The 12,142-nt window shown below is 38.7% G+C and overlaps 2 pseudogenes; both read left to right on the top strand.

The window, feature by feature from the left end:
* The first annotated feature begins 205 nt into the window (after positions 1-205).
* On the top strand, positions 206-892 carry LOC149174908 (protein MAEA homolog pseudogene; annotated as a pseudogene).
* An 83-nt stretch (positions 893-975) lies between these two features.
* On the top strand, positions 976-5,461 carry LOC149174907 (protein MAEA homolog pseudogene; annotated as a pseudogene).
* Positions 5,462-12,142: the final 6,681 nt, after the last annotated feature.

Genomic DNA, 12,142 nt, shown 5'->3' with positions numbered 1-12,142 from the left:
TACAGAAGCAGCACAGAGGGACATGTCAAAAAAGAGGTTGTTCAACATCTGAATTCTCTTGTTTCATGACTTCAGGGCTTGAAAAGAAAGCTAGATGAGAGCAACAAGAGTGAGCAGTTGCAAGTTCAAAGGTGTCGTGCCAGGTTGGACCATTTGAGTGTGCTTCGGGCAGAAAATCAGTAGGAATGGAACAACATACGAGGATACTTGTTGACTATATGCTACGCTTATCCTATTATGACACTGCTATGAAACTTGCTGAGGATAGTGCCATACAGGATCTTGTAGATATTAATGTGTTTATGGATGCAAAGAAGGTCGTAGAATGCTTGCAAAATAGGGACTGTGCTCCTGCACTAGCTTGGTGTGCTGAAAATAAATCTAAGCTGAAGAAGGTTAAGAGCAAGTTAGAGTTCCAGCTCAGGCTGCAAGAGTTTATTGAGCTTGTTCGAGTTGACCATAGCATGGATGCAACTGCATATGCTCGGAAGCATCTTGCACCATGGGGTTCCACCAATATGAAAGAACTTCAGCATGCAATGGCTACTCTTGCTTTCAGAAGAAATACTGATTGTGCAACATACAAGGTATTATTTGACGCAAAGCAATGGGATAATTTGGTCCAGCAATTCAAGGAGGAGTTCTGCAAACTATATGGAATGACTGTTGAACCACTGTTGAATATTTACCTACAAGCTGGGTTATCTTCTCTTAAGACTCAATTTTGCTACGAGGAAAATTGTACAAAATAAGACCCACTGTCACAGGAAAGCTTCAGGAATCTGGCTTCAGATTTACCTTTCTCAAAGCATATCCATTCTAAGCTTGTGTGCTACATTTCAAAAGAACTAATGGATGAAGATAATCCACCTTTGGTTTTACCAAATGGTTATGTCTACAGCACTAAGTGCATACTATAAATCTTCCAGCCTTTCAGGAAATGAGTAGCAGAACTGCATACAGCACATAGCTTCAATGCAAAGAAAGGAGATGATGTTGAATCGCATTTTGGGATATGACTTTCTTGCAATAAATACATTGGCAAACCGCGGCATGATTGTAGGTGTTGGTCGTCGAATAGGTGTTGGGAAAGAATCAGATTTTTTCGAGGTTGCCACAGAAGATGGTAGAACATTGGCAATGAAATTGCACAGATTGGGTCGGACATCGTTTAGAGCTGTTAAATCTAAGCGTGACTATTTGGGACATCGAAACAGCTATAATTGGCTCTACCTTTCAAGACTTGCCGCTCTTAAAGAATTTTCCTTTATGAAGGCCCTTGAAGAACACGGTTTTCCAGTTCCTAATGCAGTAGACTGTAATCGACATTGTGTTCTGATGTCTCTTGTTCCAGGGTCCAAGTTAAGCAGCTACAACATCCAAAACAAACATTTAATATTATAATTGGCCTAATTGTTCGACTGGCAGAACACGGTCTCATCCACTGTGATTTCAATGAGTTCAATATTATGATTGATGACGAGGAAAATGTAACAATGATTGACTTTCCACAAATGGTTTATGTCTCTCATATATTCAAGTTATTTGAAAAGAGGTTTGTCACCTCTTCTGCTGAGGGGCCATGCTTAAATCAGATGCCATTGATGATAAGGACTATGTGGGGAATAAACGATTGGAGCTTGCGGGTCAGTTAATTGCTTTGCTCTTTGAGGATTTGTTCAAACTTATGAACTCAGAAATCAAAAGGCAGGTTGAGGCTACATATTCAAAGTGGGTATAATTGTTTGGAGATGAATCCAAACGATTCACAGCAGAAAACGAGGAGCGATTGCCTATGTTTATTTTTAGCAAAGGGAGTGACACCTGTAATGCCACCTATTCACCAGATTCAACAGATTTCAGTGGAAAGAGCGCTATTCTCTCTTTAGGAAGCGCTGATTGTTTTTTTTAGTTTATTTTATTAATAATGATAAAAACAAATGCCGGGTCTTGGGGTCGATTGGTTTTCCCCCAGCTGTGTTTTGTTTTATATATTAAAAAGAAAAAATTCATTTGGTGGTAGGAGAGAGGGGAGAGTTTCTGAGTGCTGAGAGTGCTGGAGAACATAGCTTTCAATGTACAGTTTTTGGCAGGGATTTTTAATGAAAATTTCACAGCTCTGGTTTCTGAGATCCCGGTGGCATGATGATTTAGCATTAGTTTTTCCCTTGTTTCATATGTAATTTGTTATGTTTCATTTCACTACATGATCATTTCTAACTGAACAAATGAAGTGTTTAGGTAAGAATTCATGCCTGCCATGCTCTGCCTATAAGTTTGTTCATGTTTAAATGTTTTCTACTGTTTAAGGAGGATTCAAAGTTATTGTTTGCCCTCCTTAGCTCCTCACCAATCTTGCCATCCCGTTTAAAACTAGATTTGATGCTAAATGTTTTGCCTACCTTGCCTCAGTCGAATAACCTGTGTTTTTCATTATATTTCTCTGTTTCAAGCTGTGATTTTGCCCATGCAGCCCAGAAAAACCCCGTTATTTAATTAAAAACCCCAAAACAACCTTTTGAATTAGTTTACTAGCCTAATATCAGTGTTACCTTGTTGGTCATCTCATCCCATTGAAGATCTGCCGAGATTGACCGGAGAGAGCCTTCTCCTGCCCCGTAGGGCTAGCTACAAGGCTAAATGGTTTGATGTTGCCTTGAGGTTTACCTTTCTCAGACTGAGGTGAAATCTCAAGCGCTAACATACTGGCGACCATACTGGGGAGAACAAACTTGTTTGTGGATTGATGTGTTTGTTTCGTAAGTCTTAGACGGAGCCTGAAGTTACGCCAGGTAGCCTTCGAAAACGCTCTTGTTTTACATCAGCGTTAGTAGATAAACGTTGCTTCAGTCAATCTCCATGAGCTTGTGAATACAGCACTTCATTTGCATTTCACCCCAGTACATGTATCAAGTTCAGATCTGATGGTTGATGGTGGACACCGATCAGACACTTGAAAGGCTGAAATCATTCACTGGCGACTCCAACTCGATCCAGACATTCCAACGCATGCTGATCTGTTCATGCAATGGTAGGGTATGTGGCAGACCCTGCACTTTGTGAAGCTCTAAACGGAGTTAGAGAGTGGTTAGTAGATATTGAAATTAATGAAGAATTTTTCAGTATTTTACTTCAATGTTTGAAATCTCCGAAGCTTCATCTTGAAAGCAAAACTAGATTTTGTGAGTTAGTTGTTGAAAGAGTTGAAAATGAGATTCAGTATCTCGATGAGCAGATTCAGCCATATGATTTCCAAGACCCTAAAAAGTTCTTGGATATCCTTCCTTCTTCGCAACAAGCAATAACAGGCTTGCCTATAGATGTTTACATTGATAGTGTGCAGCTGGAAGTATGTGTTGTAGAGTTGGGGCAGCCAATAGAGTCTGGCTTCTGTGATCCTATTGCGGCATACATGGACACATTTTTCAGTTTGATTGACAGATCAGGCTGTCTTTTCCGTGACCAGGGTCAGTACGTGCATGAAGGGCTGCCAGCAACTGCATCTGTGACTTCGTGGCAGCATTCTCAAGCGGCTTCATTGTCAGGTTTACTTGAATGGTTAATATGGCATTTTAGCATTACCTGATCTATTGTTTGTACATCAGATTAGAATAGGTTGTGTAAATAAATAATCAGGCATAAGGGCAGCATCTTTTTTTAGTTTTCTTGAAGATTGTTTCAGTTCAGTTTCAGTGTGAAAATTAAGTCAAGAGTTGTGTTGATGATGACTCCATTGCCCAATGGGAGGAGGCACTGTCTGCTCTCCCAAAGTTCTGCGGTTCTTGGCACCTCCACGGAGCGGCAGCTGCCATCCCAAGTGGAGCCGATGTTAGACTCCGTCTCATGTCAGAGATTGATTCTTCTTCAAAACCCTGTTTTGAAGAAGAAATCATTAATTTGTTGTTTTAGATTATGTAATTTATCTCCAGCTTTTCAAAAGGGAGTGGCTTCCTCAGCTCCTATCTCTGCAAAAGCACAAACACAAAACAAAGCATCATCAGCAATCTAAGTCTGGCAATTTAATAATCAAATCAACAATGCCTTCTGCTCCTTCATCCATTACTCGTATACGACAAGCTTTGAATCTTTCCAAGATCAGTCTACTTCAAACAAAGATGACGAATCTAAAATAAATCAAAATCTAGTTTTTCATGTAGCAGAGGCTGCCTTGAATGAGCAACCAAAAATCTCCAAGTGTGTTGGATGAAGTTAGAGAGGGGTCGCGTGGGAAAGAGAATTCTTCTGGAAAAGTGATGCTGGAGAATTGATGTTGCAGGTCCAGATCTTAATCAAATATTCATAGCCTCATATACCCTTGGCAGGCTATCAAGATTCAAGATGGAAAATGAAGCATTAGCAAATGGCAATGCAGTATCCTCAATTGTTGCTCCTAATCCTCCAGCACGTTTAAATGATCATCTGGCACAGTCATTAAGGCTTGAGCATCAACTAATGAGAGTGCCATTTGAACATCTAAAGAAATTAATGAGGACTAGCAATAGAACTGTTGAGAAAGAGATGAATGTTGTAATGTCAGGTGTTACAGAAGCAGCACAGAGGGACATGTCAAAAAAGAGGTTGTTCAACATCTGAATTCTCTTGTTTCACGACTTCAGGGCTTGAAAAGAAAGCTAGATTAGAGCAACAAGAGTGAGCAGTTGCAAGTTCAAAGGTGTCGTGCCAGGTTGGACCATTTGATCGTGCTTCGGGCATAAAATCAGCAGGAATGGAACAACATACGAGGATACTTGTTGACTATATGCTGCGCTTATCCTATTATGACACTGCTATGAAACTTGTCGAGGATAGTGCCATACAGGATCTTGTAGATATTAATGTGTTTATGGATGCAAAGAAGGTCGTAGAATGCTTGCAAAATAGGGACTGTGCTCCTACACTAGCTTGGTGTGCTGAAAATAAATCTAAGCTGAAGAAGGTTAAGAGCAAGTTAGAGTTCCAGCTCAGGCTGCAAGAGTTTATTGAGCTTGTTCGAGTTGACCATAGCATGGATGCAACTGCATATGCTCGGAAACATCTTGCACCATGGGGTTCCACCAATATGAAAGAGCTTCAGCATGCGATGGCTACTCTTGCTTTCAGAAGCAATACTGATTGTGCAACATACAAGGTATTATTTGACGCAAAGCAATGGGATAATTTGGTCCAGCAATTCAAGGAGGAGTTCTGCAAACTATATGGAATGACTGTTGAACCAATGCTGAATATTTACCTACAAGCTGGTTTATCTGCTCTTAAGACTCAATTTTGCTACGAGGAAAATTGTACAAAATAAGATCCACTGTCACAGGAAAGCTTCAGGAATCTTGCTTCAGATTTACCTTTCTCAAAGCATATCCATTCTAAGCTTGTGTGCTACATTTCAAAAGAACTAATGGATGAAGATAATCCACCTTTGGTTTTACCAAATGGTTATGTCTACAGCACTAAGTGCATACTATAAATCTTCCAGCCTTTCAGGAAATGAGTAGCAGAACTGCATACATCACATAGCTTCAATGCAAAGAAAGGAGATGATGTTGAATCGCATTTTGGGATATGACTTTCTTGGAATAAAGACATTGGCAAACCGCGGCATGATTGTAGGTGTTGGTCGTCGAATAGGTGTTGGGAAAGAATCAGATTTTTTCGAGGTTGCCACAGAAGATGGTAGAACATTGGCAATGAAATTGCACAGATTGGGTCGGACATCGTTTAGAGCTGTTAAATCTAAGCGTGACTATTTGGGACATCGAAACAGCTATAATTGGCTCTACCTTTCAAGACTTGCCGCTCTTAAAGAATTTGCCTTTATGAAGGCCCTTGAAGAACACGGTTTTCCAGTTCCTAATGCAGTAGACTGTAATCGACATTGTGTTCTGATGTCTCTTGTTCCAGAGTCCAAGTTAAGCAGCTACAACATCCAAAACAAACATTTAATATTATAATTGGCCTAATTGTTCGACTGGTAGAACACGGTCTCATCCACTGTGATTTCAATGAGTTCAATATTATGATTGATGACGAGGAAAATGTAACAATGATTGACTTTCCACAAATGGTTTCTGTCTCTCATCGCAATGCGCAAATGTATTTTGATAGAGATGTAGATTGTATATTCAAGTTATTTGAAAAGAGGTTTGTCACCTCTGCTGTTGAGGGGCCATGCTTAAATCAGATGCCATTGATGATAAGGACTATGTGGGGAATAAACGACTGGAGCTTGCGGGTCAGTTAATTGCTTTGCTCTTTGAGGATTTGTTCAAACGTATGAACTCAGAAATCAAAAGGCAGGTTGAGGCTACATATTCAAAGCGGGTATAATTGTTTGGAGATGAATCCAAACGATTCACAGCAGAAAACGAGGAGCGATTGCCTATGTTTATTTTTAGCAAAGGGAGTGACACCTATAATGCCACCTATTCACCAGATTCAACAGATTTCAGTGGAAAGAGCGCTATTCTCTCTTCAGGAAGCGCTGATTGTTTTTTTTAGTTTATTTTATTAATAATGATAAAAACAAATGCCGGGTCTTGGGGTCGATTGGTTTTCCCCCAGCTGTGTTTTGTTTCATATATTAAAAAGAAAAAATTCATTTGGTGGTAGGAGAGAGGGGAGAGTTTCTGAGTGCTGAGAGTGCTGGAGAACATAGCTTTCAATGTACAGTTTTTGGCAAGGATTTTTAATGAAAATTTCACAGCTCTGATTTCTGAGATCCCTGTGGCATGATGATTTAGCATTAGTTTTTCCCTTGTTTCATATGTAATCTGTTATGTTTCATTTCACTACATGATCATTTCTAACTGAACAAATGAAGTTTTTAGGTAAGAATTCATGCCTGCCATGCTCTGCCTATAAGTTTGTTCATGTTTAAATGTTTTCTACTGTTTAAGGAGGATTCAAAGTTATTGTTTGCCCTCCTTAGCTCCTCACCAGTCTTGCCATCCCGTTTAAAACTAGATTTGATGCTAAATGTTTTGCCTACCTTGCCTCAGTCGAATAACCTGTGTTGTTCATTATATTTCTCTGTTTCAAGCTGTGATTTTGCCCATGCAGCCCAGAAAAACCCTGTTATTTAATTAAAAACCCCAAAACAACCTTTTGAATCAGTTTACTAGCCTAATATCAGTGTTACCTTGTTGGTCATCTCATCCCATTGAAGATCTGCCGAGATTGACCGGAGAGAGCCTTCTCCTGCCCCGTAGGGCTAGCTACGAGGCTAAATGGTTTGATGTTGCCTTGAGGTTTACCTTTCTCAGCCTGAGGTGAAATCTCAATTGCTAACAGGATCATCATCAATAATAGATAGATAAAAATTTGAATAGAAACCAAATGGACTATACCTTTATGGATGCCTTCTTTCTCGAACTGATCTTCTCACACCCAGAGTTCATGGCTCTTCGTCTTCTAATTCCTCTTCTGCTATAGAGTATCAGTCTTCCTCCTTTAGCTCAAAATCTTTCTTCTCAGGTTCCTTTGGTTGGAATTCATGTGTAATAACATATTTCACCTCTTTGAATACCACATCTCGGTTGTACACAACCTTCCTTGTTACTAGGTTCCAAAGTTTATAACCCTTTAAACCATCCTTATACCCAATAAAGTGCACTTTTCAGATTTAATATCCAACTTTGTTCTTTTCTCCTTTGGAACTTGTACATATGAATCACATCCAAATATCCTCATATGTGAAAGAGAGGGTTTCCTACGAGTCCATAACTCTTGTGGAGTCTTATCCTCCAACAATGATGAAGGTGATCTGTTGACGAGGTAACATGTAGTCTCCACCACCTCTACCTAGAATTCTTTTCCTAACCTGGCACCACTAAGCATGCTTCTTGCCCTTTCCATCAACGTCTTGTTCATTCTCTATACAACACCATTTTGCTTAGGTGTGTATGGAGTAGACTTATGTCGTGCTATACCACACTTCTTACAAATTTCTTCAAATTCCTTCTTGCAAAACTCTCCACCATTATCTTTCTTTTCACCAGAGCCTTAAATTCTTTAAACGTGTCAAAGAATTCATATTTCTTCTTAAGGAAACATATCCATGTATTCCTTGCAAATTCATTTATAAATGATACATAGTATACAAACTTAACTAGTAATATTTGTGTCACCCTCTTACCACCAAAGAGGAAGCTCACCCGTTTCTGCTTCCCATATACACAATTTTCTAATAAATCAAAATCCATAGAGATATTAGTCATACCTTCTACTATACCTTTACCATGAAGTATTCAAAGTCTCTTCTATGCAATATGTCCAATCCTTTGATTCCATAGCATGGTCTTTTCTCTAGAGACCACTATATTTTCTGCTCCACTTTCAAGAGCCACACAACTATTTCACCCATCAACAACAGTGCCACCTTGCAGCTTGTACAAAGTTCCAATTTGAACACCCCACATCAATACCGATGTTCCCCAAACTATCTTGTAGGTATCATTCTCGAACATTGTTTTTACACCTCCATCATCTAGCTTGCTTGCATAAATCATATTTCTGGCCAATGCAAGAATATCAAGAACACAGAGAAGTTTTGTAATCCTTCCACCTTGAAAATTCAACTTAAATTTTTTGAGACCAATGATTTTAGCCTTCTTGTCATCGCCCAAGAAGACATCACCACTATAATATTTCTCATACTAACAAAACCACTCTCTATGGGAAGTTAAGTGAAAGGATGCAGCTGAGTGAATCAACCATATCTCATGATATACATGTGTACTTGAAGAAGCCAAGTACACATTCCCACCTTCATCTGAGGTGGTTTTCGCCTCTGTAGAAGGAGCATCATTAGATCCATTTCCTCTGTATTTATAGTCCCTTTTGTAGTTCTCTTCCTTTCCGCATTTCCAACACACCTTTAGAGGTGAGATTTAGATCTCCCTCTAGATGTAGAACTCCCACTCCATGACTTATTTTTGTTTCTGTTCTGGGACCATCCTCGTATAGACAAGAGATCAGCATTCTCACTCTCCATATTTTTCCATCTTTTCCTCCATCAATAAGGATGAGACTATTTCATCAAACTGTAAGGTAGTTTAATTGCTACCTATTGCAATAGCTACACTATCCCACAAATCTAGTAGAGAAGACAAAAAGCTGATGCACTTATCTTCATCTAAAATTTTAATATCAAGAGATAGTAATTCGCTTACCAATTAAATGTGTTCATATGCTCTGTCACTGACTCTCAATCTTTCATCCTCGGGTTATATAACTTTTTCCATATGAATAGTTTATTCATGAGAGGCTTAGATTGGTACAAAGTCCCTAACTTGTCCGAAAAATCCTTATCCATAGCTTCCCCTGATACATTAAAAAATACTAAATCTAAGACACACAATTTTATTGTGCTCTTTGCCTTCTGGTCCAACTTCTTCCATTCTTCATTGGACACTCTCGTTAGTTTAGTACCTGGATCTATTGTGATCAACTGATATTTATCTACCAATAGAACTTTTTTCTTGAGTTTCCATAACTCAAAACTCTCACCATTAAATTTCTTGATCTCTATCTTTCCACTGCTTTCCATCTTCTTCCACCACCAAAATCGATCCCACAGATATCCAACAGAACAGGGTCTAGCATAGGCTCGAGTGAAACCCCTTAGCAACAAAGGCATCCCCTTGAAGCCAGAATGGATTTGATACCAAATGTAGGTTCTAACCCTCTACAGAAATTACCTACATACGAATTCTAAAACACAGAAAATAAACAATAGTGAGTGCATAACGCATAAGACAAATATACACAGAGGTTTTCCCATGGATCCCAAAACCAGAACTACTAGATTGATTTTTCATTATGTTCCTTTCAATGTTACAATACATATATATACATTTTGAAGCATCCAATCCCATGGACCAAAAATCATCCCGCCCAAAAGCATGTGCGAAAACCATGCACAAAACCATAACTAGGTCTGCCCACCTAATATAGGGTCCAAAAAAACGATTCCTTGGGACACTGCCCCAGACCCCATAGAGGGGGGGTAACTGACACCCTCAAACCCCCCATGTGACCCTCCCTATTGTGCAATCACCACAATGACGGGGGGGGTTCTTCCACCCCTCTAACCCGTAGGTTAACTAAAGCAGCTAGTCATGAAAAGAATATAACACAACCCAATATACACAAAGCTATTTATGACAAGGAAATGTTGGGAATACTACATGCACTTAAAAAATGGTCACCTTACCAAATGGGAATACACTTCAAGGTAAAAACGGATCATGATAGTCTTAAATACCTTTTATGACAAAGATTATCTTCAAAAGCATAGCAAAAATGGGTCACAAATATGTTGGGTCATCATTTTGAAATCATCTACAAAAAAGGGAAGAAAAATGTTGTTGCACATGCACTCTCAAGAAAGGATAAGGATGTGAATAATTTCTTTGTGCTATTTCTATCATCCAACCAGATTGGATAAACAAATCAAGGGATGAATGGAAGAATGACGAAGAAGTGTGGGGACTCATTCAAAAGTTTCACCAAGGTCCGAGTACATATGTACATTTAGTAGGAAATATGATTCGTTATGGTACAAAGATAGCTTATACCTCTATAAGAATTCCCAACTCAGACAAAATATTCTTCTCGAATTGCACAGCTCTCCCTTAGGACAACACTCAGGTTTTTAAAAACTTACGAGAGGGTTAAAAGGATTTTTTTGGGATGGCCTTTTTTGTGGCAGAATGTTTGGTTTTCCAACAAAATAAAGTTGAGACAATTAAGGCCCCAGGTCTGTTACAACCTTTATCCATTCCAAGTCAACGTTGGGAGCGGGTTTCAATGGATTTTATTGTAGTTTTACCCAAGTCCAAAGGAAAGAGTGTCATCATGGTGGTGGTTGATAGAACTACCAAGTATACGCACTTTTTTCATTATATTGCCCATTTAGAGCCCACACTATTTCTAATGCATTTATCGAAACAATTGAAAAGCTACATGGAAACCCAAAGATTATTGTAAGTAATAGAGAACCCATTTTCATTGGAAATTATTGGATTGAATTATTTTCTTGTGTGGGTACTTAGTTAGCTCATAGTTCATCTTATCATCCTGAATTTGATGGGCAAACTAAGATAGTGAAAAAATGTTTGGAAGGATATCTTTGTTGCTTTGTATATGATAAACAAACATAATGGTTTAAGTGGTTGCCTCTGGGTGAATGGTGGTATAACACTTCCATACTGTACCAAAAATTACCCCATTTATGGCACTTTATGGATATCATCCGCCGTCCATTGCAGCATCTTTAAGAGAAAATTCTAAGGTTCAAGCAGTGGAAGATCACATCGAGCATCAACAACAGGCTCTCCATTTCTTAAAGGATAACCTCACTTTGGCGCAGAACAGAATGAAACAATAGGTCGATCAACATCAAAAAAAAAAAAGTTTTGATGTAGGTGACTCAGTATTTATACTACTACAACCATACAAACAAATGCCCCTCCACCAAGCTAAGAAGGATAATAAATTATCACCAAAGTATTTAGTCCATACAAGGCATTGCAAAATATTAGTACTATGGCATATAAAATGGAGCTTCCTGTATCTTCCTCAATGCAACCATTTTTCCATGTTTTATAGTTAAAGACAGTTATAGGTGACAAGCTCCGATTTTAATCAATATTTCTAGAACTTGATGAGGAAGGAAAATTTATATTGGAACCTGAAGCAGTCACAGAAATAAGAACTCGGTAGCTACGTAATCAATTAGTTTTAGAGTATCTCATCAAGTGGAAGAACTTACCCATCGAAGATTCCACTTGGGAGGATGTGAATTTTATACAGAAGCATCGAAAACTACTCATGCATTGAGGACAACACCTTTTTGAAGGAGAGGGGCATGTTAGGTCCCTATAATACTAGTGATTCCACATTACTATTTTCATTGTAGCCCCTTATTTTTATTGTTGTGCCCTAGTTCTCCCCACATTATTACTATTGTGCCCATAGAAGCCCACTATTGTTATTTTTGTGCCCTTTATTATTATTGTTATCTTGGCTTTGATTATATTGTTCCCCCTTAGACTCCTATATTTAGAAAGGAGGCTTTGTCATTTGTATCTTATAAGGATTGTTCATTTGCGTAATGTAAAGGAGGTTTCCCACCTAAAGAGGATTC

This window comes from Pinus tabuliformis, chromosome 4_1 (genome assembly GCF_031772625.1).
Source record: "Pinus tabuliformis cultivar Carrire ecotype Pingquan chromosome 4_1, CPIR1, whole genome shotgun sequence".
NCBI classification, from domain to species: Eukaryota; Viridiplantae; Streptophyta; class Pinopsida; order Pinales; family Pinaceae; genus Pinus; species Pinus tabuliformis.
This window is presented reverse-complemented; position numbering and strand designations above follow the sequence as displayed.